Source organism: Lissotriton vulgaris, chromosome 11 (genome assembly GCF_964263255.1).
Source record: "Lissotriton vulgaris chromosome 11, aLisVul1.2, whole genome shotgun sequence".
NCBI classification, from domain to species: domain Eukaryota; kingdom Metazoa; phylum Chordata; class Amphibia; order Caudata; family Salamandridae; genus Lissotriton; species Lissotriton vulgaris.
The window spans coordinates 907,713,602-907,731,271 of record NC_141699.1 but is presented as its reverse complement, the minus strand read 5'-3'; the positions used below and the strand labels follow the sequence as shown (position 1 = coordinate 907,731,271).

The 17,670-nt window shown below is 44.6% G+C and overlaps 1 protein-coding gene across 4 annotated transcripts in view; it reads right to left on the bottom strand.

Moving 5' to 3' along the window:
* Nucleotides 1-17,670, bottom strand: part of SLC16A14 (solute carrier family 16 member 14) — a 538,310-nt gene that overhangs the window by 247,410 nt on the left and 273,230 nt on the right. Inside the window, exon 1 of one of the 4 annotated variants that reach the window (XM_086944040.1) lies at nt 6,251-6,504. The exons of 1 other annotated variant lie outside the window; for it this stretch is intronic. The gene's annotated coding sequence lies outside the window, so the exon portion shown is untranslated. Of the gene's footprint in view, nt 1-5,234; nt 5,503-6,250; nt 6,505-17,670 lie in introns of those variants that run through there. 2 more of the 4 variants (XM_086944041.1, XM_086944043.1) reach the window with 2 other exon arrangements.

Sequence of the window (17,670 nt, the reverse complement as noted above, 5' to 3'; positions counted from 1 at the left end):
ACTCAACTAAAGAAGCTGAAATGGACTATTAATAATAACTATGAACAGGACCTCTGGGTAAAACTTCTGCATAACATAAAGCATAACGCCCGCAATCGCTTCTGTAAATCAGTTAATACAATTATCCACCCGCATCACGGAGGACTTACCTCCCACATTTTGGAGGAAACTTGGGCAAGCTACTTAAATTCCCACTTTAACAGTCCAAGCAATAGTCTGCCCGAACCAGAGCAAAGTAGACCTGACTCGGACAGCCAATATATTAACACCGGAATAAGGGAAAGAGTCAATAGTATTTCCCCTGACTGATCCGCCGTTACCCGACCAACGTCAAATGATACATCCAAATCTCCTATTTTAATCCACCATCAGGAAGAAAGGCCAATCGGCACTGAGCATCTAAGAATCACGAAACAGATCAGGAAGGGAAGAAAGGAAGGAGCGCCGGGCCCGAATGGAATCCCGCCTGCCGTGTTTATACAAAGCCAGGAAGAATAGGCAAAAATACTCCAATCATTATTCCTGGAAGAAAGACGACTGGGCACCATCCCTGATTCCTGGAAAGGTTCAACGATTATCCCGATCCACAAAAGCGGCAGCAAGGCCTTGCCAGCCAATTATCGGTTAGTAGCATTGATCGATAATGAGGACAAATATTTTGCGGGAACACTGCTAGACAAACTAACACCTTGGGCAGAGAACAATTAAATAATCCTGCTAAATCAGACAGGCTTCCGAAAAAACTCTATACACAAAGGAGTTAGGTCCTTTTGTCGGGACTGAGGGTGGGCTGGCTCATTATAATAGAGTAAAGAAACCAAAAAATGCCCACACACTCGTTGTTTATGATACAATTATTCCACAGACCAAATACAAAAATTCATTAAATCTGGTCAGGTATTTTTTTTCATACCTATCACTTGTGTTTAATAACACTTTTTTTTGGAAAATGTTACTTTCTTTGGCAAAAAGGGAGAACATATATAACATATTTACACATATACCACCATTATGGTATATGTGTAAATATGTTATATATGTTTTCCCTTTTTGCCAAAGAAAGTACAATTTTCCAAAAAAAAGTGTTATTTAACACAAGTGATAGGTATGAATAAAAGTACCTGACCAGATTTAATGAATGGAGACTTTGGATTATTAATTTTTCTCAGGAGAAGTAACAATCACAGCATTTGACAACAGAAAAGGTTGCTCTCACATGTTCAAATGTGAATCGCTCTAAACTTGTAAACAACAGAACTGTTTATATTTTAATTATGATGAAATGTTATTATTGCGAATTAATATTTTACAAATGCTTTTATCCTCTGCACGCATTGTAATGGTTTTAAGTAACTCTGCAAATAAACTATTTGATTTGATATCAGAAGCTGGAACCTGCCTAATAAATTGACTCTTTCTCAGCTTCGCAAGCCTTTCCGAGCATCTGGCATGTTGTGTCATCTTTCTGTGTTTGCAGACAAATCATTTTACAGAGGCAGGGGGAAAGGAAAAATTGTACTTGTCAATCATAACTTTAAAAAAATGTTAACCTCTATTAAAAGGGTGAGCCTGTGAATTTTAACGAATGGATTGGTTTGACTGGCTGCTTCTTCTTAGAACGCTTTCACAATACCTTTGTGTTCACATTGGCTTTGTGGTTTGTTGTTTCACTAGATAAACCTGTGGTCATTCACTCCAATTGCATTGGTCATTCAAAGGCCCAACTCAGTCTTTAATCTTTCTGAGGTCAAAAAAATGAGCATCGCTGAATGAACACACAAAATCAGTTATCACCCCAAGCTTACTTCATGTGCTGTGCAGTAATACAGTTCCAAAGTCGCTCTCATCGCCACAACCTCTCTCATTCAGTCAGTTTGACTTTATAAGCAACCAGGACCTTACATTCTGGGATGCTTAGTTTCGTCTTTCCTCGTGTCAGACTACAAGCCACTATGTAGCAACTGTTACGGGCTGATAGGTCATGACTGGCTCGGAAGCCCTGTTTGTGGCCAAATGCTCGGAATTTCTAGGTTCCATTCACGTTTGTCCAGACAGATATATTTTCAGTGTCCTTCAGGGAGTCAATGGGCAGGCCTTCCCTCTTCACAGTTCACAGCACTCCACCCTTTTAAGTAAAGCTTCTGGTTTTGTCACCTTTGTTCTCCCATAAACAAATATTGAGACACAGCCCACTGTCCATGAGAAAGGCATGGACAGCCGGCCACTGGTGGCGGGAGGACGGGGTCAAGTAACCATGTTTAAACCAGGCTGAAAAATGCAGATTGCAACAAAAGTGGCTAACTAAAGGAAGTGGGAGATGTATTATCTGTATGATAGACCATACACACAATGACAGCCTATACCATACTATACAATGATAGGCCATACCAAACAATACCCAGGGCCACTGGAATTATGCTGTAGGGTAGGGCCAAATTATGGGCCAGGGGTGAGTAAATTAGGAGGCACGAAAAGGTAAATTATGAAGCATAATGCAACACACTTTGTGATAGTATTACTTTATTATTTCATCACTTTAAAACTTGGTAACACTGTCTGTGCATTGGTTGCACCTCATCAGTATCAGTTTAATACCCAAATATAGCAATAAGCAAGAGAAAGGTGATCAGTCCAGCTCTGCAATGGGTCTTTCACTTCACAGCAACATGTTTAGCTGCATTTTTAATACCTTTTGTACTGTTTGAGCTAGAAAAAAATATTTTGGGGTAAAACCTGCGAATTATGCTGCTGCTGATGGCTTATGTGGCAAATCTGTAAGTATGAGAAAATCACTGTCTCCACACAATAACATAATTCCAGTGGCCCTGACAATACCATGGCATACTATACAATGATGTGCCATACTATATACAATAACAGGCCACCACATACCATACTATATACAATGACATGCCATACCATACTATACAATAACAGAACACACCAATCCATACAATGACAGGCTAAACCATATCATAGTATACAATGGCAAACCATACCATACCATACAATGACAGACCAGACCATACCATACTATAAAATGACAGGCCATACCATACCATACCTTACAATGACAGGCCACACCATATCGTACTATACCATACCTTACAGTACAATATAATGTGAAGCCATACCATACTATACAATGACAGGCTAAATGCTGCCAAAACACACCATGCCATACTATAAAATGACAATATCATACCATAGCATACTTTAAAATGACAGGCCCTATCACACAACTCTTATTCTACAATTACATGCCATACCATACCTTGAAATATCATACCATACCATACAATGACAGATCATACCATACCATACACACGAGAGGTCATATACCATAGCATAGAATGACAGCCCAAACCATAACATACCATGCTATACAGTAACAGTCCATACCTTCCAAAATGTGCAACATAACTAAAAAATGAACATTGCCAAAGTCCATAGATCTCCCCTAGGCTAATCCTATTGGCTTTGACAGTGCTTGTTTACCTTTCTAATTCCCTAAAAATGGGTCATTTTTATTTAGGTGCTTGGGCCTATTTTCTGCCCCAGTCCGATCCCGGATATATCTGGATACAATGACAGAGAGCGCACAGAGAGGAATTCAAATAGTAGTCAGGTTGCGCTGTCTGGGATTTAGGATTTTAGTTTACATGCAGGGGCAGCTGGTGACATTTGTAAGTGGTGGGGCGTAAACTAATTTGCATATTGCACCGCAGCGATCGAGCGCAGGGAGCGAGCCCGAACCACCTTGCATCCATCCATACATCATTCATGCATCCACCCATCTATCCACCCACCCACCCTGCATCCATACATCATTCATTCATGCATCCACCCATCCATCCATCATGCATCCACCCATCATGCATGCATGCATCCATATATCATTCATACATCCACCCATACATCCACCCACCCATCCTGCATCCATACGTCATTCATTCATGCACCCACCCATCCACCCACCCATCCATCATGCATCCAGCCATCATGCATGCATCCATGCATCCACCCATCCATCCACCCACCCACCCTGCATATATCATTCATTCATGCATTCACCCATCCATCCATCATGCATCCGCCCATCATGCATGCATGCATCCATACATCATTCATGCATCCACCCATCCATCCACCCAACCATCCTGCATCCATACATCATTCATTCATGCACCCACGTCCATCCATCCACCCATCCATCCATCATGCATCCACCCATCATGCATGCATCCATCCATACATCATTCATGCATCCACCCATCCTCATCCATTATTTATCCCACGCCTCTCTTGGTAAGGATGCCTAGTTATGCTCCTTAATCCACTCTTCTAACAGAAACCACCACACTTTTCTCATTCCAACGTATTTCATGATGGGACGCATTGGCCTAAAAAGATTAAGGTCGTGAAGAACGTGTATCATACACGGAGTACTAACAAACACACTAACCCACTGAGTTGTCTTCCATCGTCCAATGGCTTGCTGATGTTTATTACTTTCTGTTGCCCTAGTTTTTAACCTATTCATTCATCACCCATGTATTGTTTATTATCAGTGGCCTATGGGGACACCCTCTCATGCATCAAGCGCCTGGAATTCGCCGGAAGTCTTTGGCGCGGAGGTATAGTAAACTTGAGACGTGGAGCATTGCTTTGAAAAGCTAAAGTTCACTTTCAAGTACAAGAGAATACCTCGTCGTGACAGGGACCTGCATAACATGTCCCTGAGACGCGAGCCATCCATGATCCGACAGCCCTGGGAGGCAGACAGACCAGAAGAGTGACATTTCGAAAGATTTAGGAGGATTCTCGCGCAGCCCTTTTTACACCGTGACTGGATTGGGTTGACCCGAGCCCGCAGAGAGCTCAGGCCCTCGTGCGCTTAGACACAGATAGAAAACGCTGCACAACCGCTATCACCACACAATAAGAGTGACATCTCAGGCCTGTCCCCTCGTCACAGATGGCATGCGTGCACAAGAGGGATGGACGGAGAGCGCGTGTCTGACACAAAGCATGACCGGCAGTTACCCGGTGCCGCAGCAGTCCGCGCGAGCCCCTTCCCAGACAGGATGCTTTCTGCGCGTGGGGGCCCTTGAAAGGGCGTCGCCGGGGCGTTCCCCGTTCAGGCCGGGGCGCGCACCTGAGGTATTCCCCGCGCGCTCTGAGGCGTGAGGTGACAGCGGTGACTCGTAGCCGGAAGGCTTCCTGCTGCTTACCTGCACGCCGCCGGCGCGTGGCGAGCCTGGCTTATCCTGTTGTCATGCCACTGCCTTTGTGGACAGATACCTCGACGAGGCGCCACCAGTCATTGGCGGTGCGGTGTCTGTGTGTGTTTTTACAGCGCGGCACCATAACGCTGCGCCCTTTCATTTCCATACCGGCTCGGTCTGGTTTGAGGGAGGCATCGACGGAGCAGGCACGCTCGCGCCCGCGTCAGGGTGAAGTTAAGCGTCCGTGCTTCCGCGAAGCCCAGCCACTATCCGAGCAGCCTGGCGACGCAAACATCCAGATATCGAGGGTTTCTTGTCTGCGTAAAGGTCATGGTCGCCGGTTGGCACAAACCACGGTCCCTGCCTCCAGGGCAGGAGGCGGCGGCATGTGCCCTCATGTGATAGCTCGGCGAATCCTTATTAATCATATGACACAAAATAAAACAGACCGTCTATGTCTCATTTAATTACCAAAACCAGCTCAGTCCAATTCACCCAAGCCGGTACAGAACAGCAACATGTAACAATCCGCCTGCAGCTGGATACAAACCGGATCCGGTAATAAACCGGGGCATAGACCAAGGCGGGCACAGAAAGCAATTGCAAACCAATCGCTACGAAATATCACCTTATGAAACATCTGACCCTTGAGCAAGTTATGCAGGAATCTGTACTTTGTTCCAGTTTGTTGAGCTATATTATGCTAATAGCGCAGTATTGCCAATATTATGGAATAGTAGCTCTGCGTATGCACGTGAATGTCGCACCTGCCGCTTATTGTGGCCGGTGAATGCCCCCTGCGTACAGCCCGCCTCCGTTCCACTGAGCCTGGTGAAGGTTCATCCTGGCGGTCATGCAAATAAATATGTGCCTTCGCTGTTATCAGCTGCACACCGTATTACATGTCATGGTCACTGTCGAATGACCTGCACAGTGCTGCATATGTATAGATCAACAAAAGCGGCGCGCACGCAGTACACGGCGCCCCGTGTAACAGCAGTAATTGCTTGCTTATAACTCACGGCCAGCTGTAGCATGAGGGTGGCAGGTCCGGGCTGGAGATCGGCGGCGGGTACCTCTCACGAAGCATGCCGGTTCGGGAGGATACTCTCCCAGCCGATTGGTCGGGGTACTAAGCCGGAGGAGAGAAGCAAGGAAGAGCCGGCAGGCAGCGGGGCTGTGCTTAGCTGCAACATGAGGACCAAACCGGCTTGTTTACATCAGGGCCGGCGTACAGGTGCAGTGCTACCACGGCGAATCCGGTCTTTTGTTGGGCTTTTTGTGGACGCTTGCCTGGTCCTAGTGCGCATCTTTTTCTGCACTCTTGTACAAATCACTATTTTGACATCTGCAAAGCGGAGTTCTGGGAACGGTGCAGGGTGCAGATATAGTCGCAGGACACTATGCCAATAATGTCGACCTACACTTATATTGGGCCCATCCCTTCGCCTCGCATTACGTTGCAAAGCCAAAACTAGTATTACTGTTTTTAATATTATCACGCCTACCTATCGTCTGTTTAGGACTATTACAAGTACCTGTTATACTGAGTTTGTGAAGTAGGGGAATGTGGCGATATGACTGTCTTGCATTATAATGCATGCAATAAAAGGGCGGTATATCACCGCGGAGTTCGAAAAAAACCAGCACAGGCAATCTGGAGCAAAAAAGACAGTTTGCACTAACTGATCGACCCGGCCTATATCCATTCGAGAACCAGGGCTTCACAACTTTCAAAACTCGATGGTGGTCTGTAGCGCTGAAAGGCTTTGGGGGAGGGGTGCTGGGTGGAGTGGGGGGTCTCTATCGCACCTTATACATGTTTCCTATCCTATAAAAACAGTGCACCTGTTGGTGCAACATTGCATCCACTCCAGTGCCGACAAGTGGCCCTGAAAAATGAATCTCACTGTCCAGCATTAATACTGGGCACTTCTAGTATTCTAATTTGTGTCTACCGGCGACCTGGGTGCAGTGCTCATATGCTCGGCAAAAATCACAGGGGATTGATTCTGTTAAGGTGATCAGAGGCTGGAATCAAGGTAAATACTATTAAGTGTACATTGCCTCTGACACCATAGATCTCACAAATTATTTATTTTCAAAGTCCTATTATTGACAATGAATGCTTAAATACTTTTAGCACATTATTTTACGAAGAGTTCAAAGAGGTACACATTGGGTGTAAACAAATCATTTGTGATTATCTCCTTATATCATAAAGCACATTCAACATATATTACAACAAATAACTTGCTGACATCAAAGTAAATCAACGTGAGACAAATAAACAGTACACAGTGATAAAATTAATAAGTTCATATATCAACATTATCTTTAGAAATTGATATATCAGGGTCCTACTGGGAATCTAGGAAAGATTTTATGGGTATCCTAGGGGTATGGTATCAGTTATTCCCTCAAAGGAGTAATTAATTGTCCTGTATCTAGCCAGGGAAAGTCACTTGTTTCAAGAAGAGTTTTATGCCTTAGTGTGAGATGCGTCTCTCACTGTATGTCCTATTATTTAACTGGATCATAGGGCATGCATTTCTCCTGGCTCTGGAGTTGAGCCTACGCGTTTCGACCTTTTTAATCTTGACAGGAGAAGTTGTTTGGACAGGTCTTCATCAGGGCTCGCTGTAGGTGCTGTGGGACATCATGTTACACCTGGGGAAGGGTTGTAAGGGGCATGTTTTAGTACTTAGATCTGAGATATAGGACCAAGAGCTGTGCTTTTTTTGGTATTTTCAGGTGCTGATTAGTACATATTAAGATCACGTACCCAATTTCAGTGGAGGCGATTCTGCATGTCGTGTTTACATGTTAGTCGCAGGAGGCGATGTGGTGCTGATTCCCACGGTGGCGTTGTGGAACTGTGGACCCGCAGTCTGAATGTACTGTGAAAAAAGTGAGGAAATGAATTCAATGTCATAGTGTGTCAATGGCGTCCTATAGACATATATCATGTTGCATTGTGGAGCCTAATGCATGGTTCGTGGGAAACAGCGGAAATGCCTGTTATTTGTGTCTTTAAAATGCGTGAAAGGGTTACACTTTGTTATTCAATCTGGTTCTCAAAGATACTTAATGAGTCTGGGGCCCGCCATGGGCATCGCGTACCTGGGGGTGATCGGTGTGATCGGTGTCCGCTTTTCCTTTTTCTTTAGATTCGGCACGGCGACCTCTCGCGGAGCAGTCTATCCGCGGGGTGGAGGCACGAAGGTGAATGCCTTTCTTTGATTTCAGCGTCTCCTCGCAAAGCGTGTCGCTCCTCTACCGGCTCTCGCTGTGTTGGGTTTAAACAGCGCGCGTCCGGCGTGGAATCTTTCACCGGGGGTGTGAGAGAAAGAGGCGTTCTCATTGGTGGGTTTCCAGAGGTGTCAGGGAACAACACCCGAAGACCCCGGAGTTCCACCTGTCTTGGTGCACAAATAAACAGAAACACGGGCTTCTCGATGGTGGCGTCAAAGACCAAAGGTTTATTACTGCAGGGACACAGAAGTCACAGAAACTACACACGGGCAGATTCTAGGAGCCTGTTCAAATTGTACAAAGAGGGTTGCTCCTTATATACTAAAAATTGGGCTTCAGGCAAATTCTTCACATGTTAGTACATTCCCAAACCTTTGTGTCCTAAACAATAAATATTTGGCGTTGCACAGGAATCGTTGATAATATCTGATGTCAAACATTACGAAGAGGGGTTCCCACTAGTTCATCACAATCCCTTGTCAATATTGCATTCAAGAGCCGGATCGCCTCATCGTAAATTTCGTTACCTCCCCCTAATAAAGATTCAGAAAGAAAGGAACGGAGCCAGGTGTGGAAGATAGGAAAGTAGGATAAGGGATGTTTGTGGGTTGTAAATGGGCAAGGCTACCAGCTTTGGCCGCCTAATCATGATCAGGCCAACGGACACGAGAACCAGTATAGCAGGACTGGCCTCGGGCAGAAGAGGCAGCCTTTGTCGAGTCATGCAGCTACAGTGTGTTCTGTTCCAAGGTGCACGTGTCACTAGAAAGGTGAATCGCCGGCCAAGCCTACGTGTCCTTAATCGAAATGGAGAAATCAGAGGTTATTGCGTATGTGAGGGCAAGAAACACAAAATGGCTGCCATAATCTAAGATGGATGCCATGGATAGATCGGAAATGTGTTTGTAACAGGAGTACTCTTGCTCGTAGCGTAGCGAAAACACCAGGATATGCTAAATGGATCATTTGCGGTTCGCTGATACCAATATGATGTATTTCCGACAATATTGAAAACACGGGTTCAAATCGTCACGGAACCTCAGACCCTCCTTTTGCCCTTACATAGGCAATTACTCAGTCTATGTCAGAATCTAATTCTATGCTCATCAGGTCAGTGACATGTTGTTGTATCATCATCCTTTCTCGCGCCTTTTCTCCAAACGCAGGTGGTTTTCTAAAACAGGTTGCAGCACAGAGACTACACAGAGCTGGACCACACTGGATAATCAGGCAACACGAGAACAGGAATATTAAGATGACACCAATGACCATCAGAACCTTCCATCCCCACGCTGATATCAGAGTCCAAAACCACTCCATGAAGGACCAGTTTCCCTTGTCTACGTGTATAGAGTCGGAAATCTTGTGTAGCTTAGAGATCGCCTCATAGACTGTTGGAGCATTATTGGGAATAAAGACACAGCAGCTCGATTGGATCATTCTGCATACCCCACCTCGATCTGCAAGTATTACGTCTAGAACCATACGGTTCTGCAACATCATGAGTCTATCCGCCTGAAGCTCAGCTGTCAAATTGCTAAGGGCACCAGCAGTTTCGGTAATAGTAGATTCAACTACCCGTGTTAGTTGACGTATGTTTCTACTATTGGCCATAGGCCCCAGAACGGAAGGAAACCTTTGAAGAAGTCTCCAGCTTCCTGGCCAGCGGTATCTTCCTTGCTGAAGACACCTCTTGCTATTCTGGTCTTATGATAGTCAGATGAAGCAGTGTATGTCGGAGGCAACAATCGAGCAATATAACATGATCCTGAAAAGTCAGCAGGCAACCATGTATACGCTCTGTCTTGACAGATGAAGTAGGTACCCCTAGCAGTGAGAAAAGCAGGGGAAGAGTTAGACGGAAACACGTAAGTCTCTACGCACTCACTTCTCCCTAGCTGAGCTCTCGGATTTCTCCCATTTCCTTGCAAACAGACCTGACCTCGGTGAGGTACGACCCAGATTGGAGTTGAGCTTTTACGCTTGCTTTCCCCTAAACTAAGGCGATACTCTGAAGAATTCTAACTCAAATATACTCGCAATTCGTCTCTAGGGTAAGATGGAGTGTTATTGACGTCCTTGATCATGTCAATAATTCCCTGGACTAAAGCTTTGTTGGCAGAGTTATATTTAGTGGAACGTGGTGGACGCGGAGGATAGGTTTCAAGGGCATAAGCAAAGATGGTTTGAAAGGCCTGAAATGATCCATTATAGCTAAAAGGCAAAACCAGATAGGGAATGCCTTTATCCATAGTGTGGGGTATCAAGCCACACACCCAGCAGTCTGTAGTGTTAACTACCAGTTGGTGTTGGTGCAAGAGCTGTACGAAAGTGTTATTGATAAATTCTGAGCGTCGAGCTTGCTCATGTTCAGGAAATGAGTGAAAAGAGTGTATGGAAGAAACAGTAGAAGTAGCAGGATCAAGGGGAGGTACTGTAGTTACTGGCACAAGGATTAAATTTATACCAAAAACGATTCCGCCCACCAATGTTCTTAAAACAATTAAAAATGTAATAGCACATTGCATCAGAAAACATTTACTATGAAGGATTCTGTAAAGTCTGTTTCTGCGAACATAAATCACATTTTCTCGTTGCAGCGCAGGAAGCTCCATCTTCTACAATCCGCTCGCGACCACTGATGATGTGTACGTAGATGAAAATGCCTCTATCAGCCCTGGGAGTTCCCAGAACCAACAGAAAGATCGACCTTGTGTCAGACCCCCGCAAATTCAACTAGGCACACAGCCACGACCCTACGGCTACCCAGACGGCAAGGCAAATTTTTGAAAACAATAAAACAATAGCAAACTTCCTGGCTGATGGCAAAAGTTTCAAAATTCAGAATATCACAATAGGCAGTTTCCTGCTTTATTTGTCCATATTACGAGATCGTAAGTTGTATCTTAGTTTTGCAGGAACTGTTTGATCGGAAAATAGTGTATCATTAGTAGATGTTGCAGTGTTCAGGTTCGCAGATGACAGAGTTTCTTCTGATGCAGAGGACAAATGTTCAGAGTTCAAAGGAGTATTTTCAGGAGGAGAGTCAGAGTTCGAAGTGTCAGTTATCAATTCAGCATTGCCAAAAGGGACAAACTTGGGTGTTTGCTCGAATTCAGAGGCACCAATTCCCTTCTTAACCCAGTCGTCGTAAGGAAGTGGTAGGGGCACACGTTTGACATGTGTTGCATGTTTCCAATGCTTGCGACCAGCCACACGAACAGCAGTTCTCGTCGTTAGCAGAATTTGGTAGGATCCAACAAATCTGGGCTGAAGGTTCTTCGTCCTCGCAAAATTGCGCACCACAACGTGGTCGCCGGGTTTCAGCTGATGGCCTAGACTCTCCGGAGGCTTTGGCAATGCATCGAAAACCTGTTGGTGAATAAGACTCAATTTAGCAGTCAAGTCGTAAAGGTAGTCAATCAACATTGGATATTCTAGAGAACAAAATTCCTTTGGCCTTGGCACTCCCCAAATGTTAGCGGGACGGCCAAAGACAATTTCGTATGGACTAAGCCCTACTCTAGAATGCACAGTCGCTCTCGTGGATAACAAAGCCAAAGGTAGTGCGTCTGGCCAAGATAAACCCGTGGATGCCTGTATTTTAGCAAGTTTTAGTTTGAGGGTGCCATTGTAACCCTCAACTAAACCAGCAGACTGGGGATGATTTGCACCGTGAAATTTTTGCTTAATACCTAAACCGGCACACACACTCTGCATAACTTTCCCTATAAACTCACTTCTGTTATCCGACCATACAATCCGTGGCATTCCATATCTAGGGAAATATTCTTTGAGAAGAATTTTGGCAGTAGATAGGGCAGTATTGTCCTTTAGTGGATATGCTTCGATCCATCTGGAGAAAGCACAAACTACCACCAGGACGTATTTTAAGTTATTGCATCGATCCATGTGAATGAAGTCTAACTGAATCACTTCAAAGGGGCAAGAGGGAGGAGCAAAGTGACCAGCAGGAGTAGGAGTTCCCTTGCCAGGATTATGCATCAGGCATACCATACAATTTTTCACCACTCTCTCTGCACATTTACTAATACCATCATTCTTCCAGACTGGAGCCAACATTTTACAGATTCCTTTAGAACTTATGTGCGCTACTCCATGTGCCATTGTCACCACTGCAAGCACATACGCATCAGGCAACATCCAACGCTGTTGTTCCGACAAGTCAATCCAACACCCACTCGAATCCAACTTGCCCATACTTTCTTTCCATGCACATTTTTCCTCCTCAGTTGCCTCTTTCTGAATCTCTTTCACACTTTCCACTGCATCTTCACACATTCCAGACTCGGAAATCCATCTTGCAGACGTAGCAACATACATTCTACTCATCATATCTCTAGCTGTCTGTTTAGCGGTCTCATCAGCAAAAGCATTCCCACGACCAACATCATCCGTGATTGCTTTATGAGCACTGCATTTTACTATTGCAACTTCAGTCGGCAAGGTTAGAGATTCCAACAAGTCGTTAACTAACTGACCATGTTGAATCTTAGTCCCATGGGACGTAATGAAACCTCTTTCTTTCCACAAACGGCCAAAACTATGGGCCACGCCAAACGCGTACTGACTATCTGTGAACACATTCACTCTCTTTCCCTTAGCTAAAACACACGCTCTTGTTAGGGCGATTAATTCTGCAGCTTGGGCAGAATTCTGACTCACTCTTGCAGTTTCCACAATCGTTCTCAAAGTCGTTACTGCATAGGCAGCAGTCACATCACCATTCTCCAATTTAAAACATGACCCATCAACATACAACGTGCCATCTGGATCTGACAATGGAGTGTCTTTTAAATCAATTCGTCCTTTTGTCTCTTCCTCAGTTCTGAAACAACAATCATGGGGCTCGGAATCACTCGACTCTTGATTAGCCGGCAACAGTGTTGCTGGATTCAATACATTGCATCTTTTGATCTGAATATGACTCGCTAGCAGTGTTAGCTCGTAGCCAGATAATCTCGCACTGGTAAGGTGTTGTGTCTTGGTTCTGTTCATGAGTGTATCCACAGCATGAGGAACCATGACCACTAGCATGTTGTTCATCACCAAACCGGCAGATTGTCGAATGGAAGCCACAGCTGCCGCTGTAGCTCTCAAACAACTAGGTAACGCTCTAGCTACCGGATCTAATGTTGATGAAAAATACGCACAAGGGCGTTGTTTATCACCGAATTTCTGTGTCAGAACACTCAACGCACAACCTTCTCTTTCGTGAACATAGAGCGTGAATGGTTTGCTGTAATCGGGTGTGCCCAATACAGGAGCTGAACAAAGTGCATTTCGTAACTCAGAAAAACTCTCCTGACATTCATCAGACCATGGCACCGGACTCGGAACATTTTTCCCAGTCAAAGCTACCAATGGTTTTGCTAAAAGAGAAAAATTTGGGATCCACTGCCTACAGTAAGAGGTAATACCTAGAAAGGCACGTACTTCTCTCTGTGTGCGAGGAACACTCATCTGCGTAATTGCTTTTATTCTCTCTGGGGTCAACTTCCTTCCCGTCTTTGACAAGAGATGACCTAGGTAGGTCACTTCTTGGCAGCAATATTGCATTTTCGAAGGTGACACCTTGTGATTCAAATTAGACAAATGATGCAATAACGAAATCGTAGCTGCTTTGCAAGTTTCCTTGTCATCAGCAGCCACTAGAAGGTCATCTACATACTGCACTAGAGCAGAACCAGGAGGAAGTACAAAGGAATCTAACTGACTTTTTAATGCCTGACTGTAAATGGATGGATTCTCACAATAGCCTTGTGGAGCGCGTTTAAACCTGAAGCTTCGACCTCCTAGACAGAAGCCGAAAATATCTCTGCTTTCCTCTGCTATCGGAATGCTGAAAAAGGCATTTTTCAAGTCGATGACTGAAAACCATGTGGCTGTAGCAGGAATCAATGTTAACAAGGCAGTAATATCTGGAACCACAGGAAATTGCGGAATCACAATTTTATTAACTTCTCTGAGGTCTATAACAAATCTATATACTGGAGGCTTTGAAGGATCAGTTCGTTTCAAAATCGGTAATACAGGACTATTACAGACATTTCCTCTAGTTTCTTCAACCACACCTTTCTTAATCAAATCTTGCACAATCAGTAAAAGTGCACGTTCACCCTCAGTAGAGATCTTGTATTGAGGAATTCGTGGAAATTTTACATTTGCTTTCAAAGTGACTACATATGGTGGTATTTCCAAAAGGCCTACATCATTAGGACCAGTCGCCCAAAGAGTATCAGGGAGTGAACGCAGCTCTGGCGGGAGTGCATCCATTGACAAGTACATCGGAGAGGTGATTCTTTTACCCAACGTAAGCTGTACTCCTTCCGGAGAACAGTACAATGTCGCATATAGGCGTTTTAACAAGTCTAAACCAAGCAGATTTTCATTACAACCTGTCGTCAAAATCAGGGGTGCTTTCAATTGACACAGTCCCACAGAAATAGACAAAGGACCAGATACGGGGTTGTAAACAGGGGCGCCTGAAAAACCTACAGAAACATTTGTTGAGCCGGACAAAGGTGCGCCAGGGAGTTTCGCATGAATGATAGAACTTTTTGCAGCACCAGTATCCAACAGAAACAGTTCGACTACACCTGATGTTGCTACTGCGACATAAGGCCCACTCTGATCCACTGGAACTGATACTACTCCCTCTCTCTGTCCATGGCTGTCCTAGTACTCATTTTGCTGAAATCCTTCACCCACTTCACAATAGTCCTCAACATGATACTGTTGAGATCTATTTTGTTGGGCAGACTGTCCATTTCGCTGATCAAAGTGATTGGGAGGGCGATCATTCGTCTGTGGAGGCATAGCACCTCGTCCTCGACCTCTAGAATTCTGCACAAAACCACCACGACCTCTCTGAGCTGCGGCTGCGTTATTTTGCGCTAAGACTGGACACTCATTTTTATAATGACCCTCTTTCTTACAGTACGCACACTGATTCCATTGATATTGAGGCCTTGGTGAACTATAATCTGTCCTTTGATATGACCCTTGCTGCGTATTGGTCTGATTCATGCGAGGCGGATACGCCTGTTGCAAAAGAACTTTAGTCTTTAAGTCTTTCGTTTTCTTATCTGATTTCTCTTTCTCCTCTTTATCCCTGTTTTCATAATACTGTGCAGTTGCAAGTATTTGCGCAGTTGTAGAGACAGCCCACGCACTCTCGGAATCTTTTAATTTATTGCATAGCTCAGGTAGCAAATTGTGTACAAATTTATCGACAAACAATCTCTGTCCTCCTTCTGTGTTCATATCCTGACCACTGTGATCTACAAAAGTCTCTTCGAACCTCGTGAAAAAGTCGGAGACACTTTCGTCTTTCTTTTGCCTGCATGCGGACAACTTGTCCCAATTAACACGCAATGCTGGCATCAGAGTCTTCATTAAGTCAATTATTCTACCTGGAAGATTAGCAATTAGAGGTTCGGGTTTGGAACCACCTATTTGCTGGCCATCCGCTGCAATGATAGCTGCCCAATCACCACCTAGGGCAACTGGATGATTCTCTTTACGTATCTTAGCCCAAATCGGTTGTGGTACTACATTTCCAAATAACATGTCAATATCCGCTAGATTCATTACACAAGCCTCAACTGTCTGTGCTAATTCCTTATAGTACCCAGCAGGATTCTTACGCGGATCTGGCAAAGCCTGTTTCACTGCTAACACTTCGGCTCGCTTCAACGGAATGTGTATCCATACTCTCTGGAATTGCGCCGGAGCGGCTGCAATACCACGAACCGCATCAGCTTGTACAGCATCGCGCCAAATTGGAGGAACCTCCCTCATTGGATATTGGCGATTCTGCTTCGTACTACTTTTCTCTAAGTCTCTCGGTGAACGGAGCGATGGATCATTCCTATAACTTAAAATCAGTTCCATCGCTTCTTTTATATTTTGACCTACTATCATTCCTGCAGCAAACTCTTTCTGGACCTTAATTAAGTCTTCTAAATTCGATTCAGAGTCATCTTCTTCTAGTTCCTCACGTAAAAGAGAGCACATCTCGTCAAAAACATATCGTTGTGTTGGTTCGTTCCACTGCATAAATGTATCTAATACATCTCTCGTATTATATCTTCTACTCTTCGAAATCCATCTGAGAGCCGTGGAATCTAATATTCCCCGTTCCTCAGTACTTGGGAGCTGACTACGTCTTTGTACAGAGTCAGAAGTAGGAGTCTTAATTAAAGATTTATAGAAAGGAGACAGAATGTTAGAAACAGAATCAGTGATTCTTCGACGAACAGAAAGCAGAGTCAACATACTGGCAGATGCAGAGAATACAGTAGCAGTTGGAACAGATAACGGGACAGTAGGAGTATCGAGGAAGATAGCTTGTGAAACAGTAGGTGTAAGCGATACAGGTATAGGTAGAGAAGTCGGCAACCCAGGAAGTGGAGGGGCCGTAGGAACATTTACATTAACCACAGGAGGTACAGGAGCTTGATTCTGAGGGGCAGGAGCAGGAATACCAGGTTGTCCAGCAACCGGCAATTGAACATTTGGTACAGGTGGAGCCGTAGCACCTTGTGCATACGGTGGAGGTGACTGTAACAAGTAAGACAACAGAGGATCGTTTTCGGAGTCCTCTACTATCTTAGTCGTTTTCGATGGCAAGGCAGGATAGCACTTGTCAATCGCTAAATTATGTTCTCTAATGGCCACCTCTACGGCCTTCTCAGACTCGTTGACTTGCAGCTGCTTAACAGCCTGTTCTAAAGTCAACTCTTGCTCTTTCTGTTCTTTCTTCAACCTTTTAATTTCTCTCTGTTTAGATTCTTTTCGCCAGTAACGGAAAGAATCAAACATTGCCGGCCGCGCTTTCTTCCTAAACAATTTCGCTTCCAAATTATCAAGGATTTCGGGTTCAAAACTACCATGCAGTGGCCAACTAAGGACACCGTCTTTTTCCGTATAGCGGACCCACACCTCATTATAAGATATAGGACCCACACCATGCTTACAATAAAGATCATATAGAGGAGTCCCAATCGGAGGAACCAGACATGAGTCCTCCAATCGTGAATCACTGTTGCAACCAAAACACGACAATATACAATTTTTCCGACTTACCATTTTGTAATCCGGAACACAGAACAAACAACACAAACAGGGATGTGCACTCGAACCAAGAGCTTAGGCCTACCAA